We start from the raw sequence: 3,434 nt of genomic DNA on the forward strand, positions 1-3,434 counted from the left end.
ATTAATAATATAAATTATAAGTATATTAATTGCCAATGATTGGAATGCATCAATTGGAAACAAAGAAGAAGTATCAGTAGTTGAAATATATGACCTTGGTGATAGAAATGACCCTGGAGATCTCATGATAGAATTTTGCAGGACAAATGCCTTCTTCACTGAAAACACCTCTTTCAAACAACATAAATGTCAGTTATACACGTGGATCTCACTGGAGGGAATACAGAGAAATCAAATCAACTACCATTGTGGAAAGAGACAATGGAAAACTCTGTACAGTCAGTCAGCTCTGTATAATCAGGCCTGGGGCTGAGTGTGGAAGAGTTTACATGGCATAATTTGCTCATATGCAAGTTTAAGTTGAAGCAGAAGAAAATTAAAACAGGACCACAAGAACCAAAATATAGCCTTAAGTATATCCCATCTGAATTTAGAGATCATCTGAAAAACAGATTTGATGTATTGGACCCGAGAGACCAAAGACCAGGCAAGTAGTGGGAAGACATCAAGAAGGTCAAACATGAAGAAAGCAGATGATCATTAAAAAGACAGGAAAGAAAGAGAAGACCAAAATGGATGTCAGAGAGATTCTGAAAATTGCTCTTAAAAGGAGAGTAGCTAAAGTGAATGGAAGAAATGGTGAAGTAAAGAGCTGAACAGATTTTAAAGGGCAGCTTGAGAAGACAAAACATAATGAAATGTGCAAAAACCTGGAGATGGAAAGTTGAAAGGGAGGTACATGCTCAGCATTCTTCCACCTGGAAAAACTGAAGGAAAATTCAATCCTCCAGCTGCAATATTGCAGTATTCCAATGGCAAAATAAAACAATGCAGAAAGCATCAAAAGAAGATGGAAAGAATACACAGTGTCACTCTATCAAAATAACTGGTTGACATTCAGCCATTTCAAAAGGTCACATATGATCAAGTTCCAGTGGTCTTAAAAGACGAAGTCCAAGCTGCACTGAAGAAATTGGCCAAAAAACGGGGGGGCAGTGCTACAGGAATTGATGGGATACCTATTGAGATTTTTCAACAAATGTGTGCAGCACTGAAGGTGCACACTTGTTTAGAAAGAAATTTGAAAGAGAGTTTGCTGGCCAACTGACTGGAAGAGATCCAAATTTGTACCCTTTCAAAGAAAAGTGATCCAATGGAATGCAGAAGTTATTGGATAATAATCCTTAAATATCAAACCCAAGTACAATTTTCCTGAAAATACTTCAGAAACAATTGTAGAAATATATTGAGAGGGCATTGCCAGAAATTCAAGCTAGTTTCAGAAGAGGATGTGGAACGAGGGATATCGTTGTTGCCACATGGGTCTTGGCTGAAAGCAAAGAATACCAGAGAGATGTTTATATGTGTTTTATTGACTATGCAAAGGCATTCTGCTGTGTGGATCATAACAAATTATAGATAACTTTGTAAAAAATGGCAATTCCATAATACATAATTGTGCTTATGAGGAACCTGTACATAGACCAAGAGGCAGTTGTTTGAACAGAACAATAGTATACTGTATGATTTAAAATTGGGGAAAGTGTGCCTGAGAGTTGTATCCTTTCACCATATTAATCAATCTGTATACAGGGAAAATAATCAGAAAAGCTAGGTTTTATGAAGAAAAATATAGCACCAGGATGGGCGAAGACTGATTCACAACCTGTGACATGCAGATGACATTATAAGGCTTGCTAAAAATGCACCTGAAGCACTTATTGATGAAGCTCAAAGACTACAACCTTCAGCATAAAGAAAACCCAGAAATCCCACAACTGGTCCAATAAGCAACATCACAGTATATGGAGAAAAGACTGAAATTGTCAAGGGTTTCATTTAACTTGAGTCCACAATCAACACCCGTGGAAGCAGCAATCAAGAAATCAAATGACATATTGCATTGGGAAATCTACAGCAAAATACCCCTTTAAAGTGTTTAAGAGCAAAAAGTTGTCTTTGGAGAATATGTTGAGCCTGACTCAAGCCATGAAGTCTCACCATCCTGGTTTCCAAGGAGCATTTTGGCTGTATTTCATCCAAGAAATATTTGTTCGTTCTTCTGGCAGTCCACGATATGTTCAATATTCTTTACCAGCACCATAATTCACATGCATCAACTCTTCTCTGATCTTCCTTATTCATTGTTCTGGTTATCTGGTACTGCTCTGACAAGAATATACCACAAATGGGATGGCCTAAACAAACAGGAGTTTATTCTTACAATTTGGAGGCTTTAAGTCCAAGTTCAAAGTGACAGGTTCTAGGGGCTGGGTGAAAGCCCCTCAACCTTGGGGTCAAGCTCTGCCTCCTGCTCCCGACCCACTGGAGCTAGAGGCATTTCTTCACTCGACAGCCACTGGCTGCTGAGGCTGAGAAGCCCCAAGGTTGACAAGTAAAAAGGCACAGTCGTGATGTTACCAAACCACATGGCAGACCATTAACTTAAGTCCACTGTAAGTCCCAAGGTCGGCAGAGCATCACAGGCTACTGAGGAATGACACGGTTACATGCAGGGTCCAAGCGTGCCATAGGCTAGAGATCATTCTCAAAGCTTCTCCTTATATACAGGAAGCAGACCATGTACCCAAAGGCAGCTACTCAGCTGCTCATAGTGGATTCCACCATGGAGTTGATTACCAGTCTCATCATGGGGAATACTACATCCAGCTGCCCAGCCACTCAACCAGGCCTACGCAAGTTGACACACAAACATAACCACCACATTCATAGTCCAGCTTTTGCATGCATATGAAGTTATTGAAAATACCATGGCTTGGGTCAGGAGCATCTTAGTCCTCAAAGTGACTTCTTTGCTTTTTAACACTTAAAGACTTCTTTTGCAGCAGTCTAGAAAACCTTATGGGACAGTTTTACTCTGTCACATGGTCTCGCTAAAAGTCAAATTGACTAGACAGCTCCTAACAACAGTGTTCCCTTGACACCAAGGTGTCTACTGAGAAATCTGTAGGAAACTGATGTTTCTGAAAAGCACAGTTTAAAAACACAATCTTTGTGTATTTGGTAATTTAAGAATAATTTGACCATTAGTGTTGATTTAGTGCATTTAGTGTGTTTACTTTGGAATTATCATTCAGCCTTCGCCTTTCTGAAATTTTTAAGAAACTCTTATCAGATCCATTGCTGAAAACCAAATGTGATCTTACTTTATTGGTGATAAAAATCACTGTTGTAACTAATTGAAATAGGAAATGTCTACCAGGAATCTTTGCAGTCCTTGGTATTATTTTCCACAGTGCTTCTTTCAAAAAGAAGAAAAAAAAAAAACATGTAATTGGTGCCACGTTTTGGGTATCTTCTTGCCTTCAATGGTATTGAAGGAAGAAGCCAAAGCTTCACCAAAGAAATTGGCAAAGAACTAGGCTCCAGGAATTGAGAGAATACCCAGTGAGATGTTTCAATAATTGGATGCC

Source organism: Orycteropus afer, unplaced genomic scaffold (genome assembly GCF_000298275.1).
Source record: "Orycteropus afer afer isolate SDZICR_OR568_19922 unplaced genomic scaffold, OryAfe1.0 scaffold00525, whole genome shotgun sequence".
Classification (NCBI taxonomy): Eukaryota; Metazoa; Chordata; class Mammalia; order Tubulidentata; family Orycteropodidae; genus Orycteropus; species Orycteropus afer.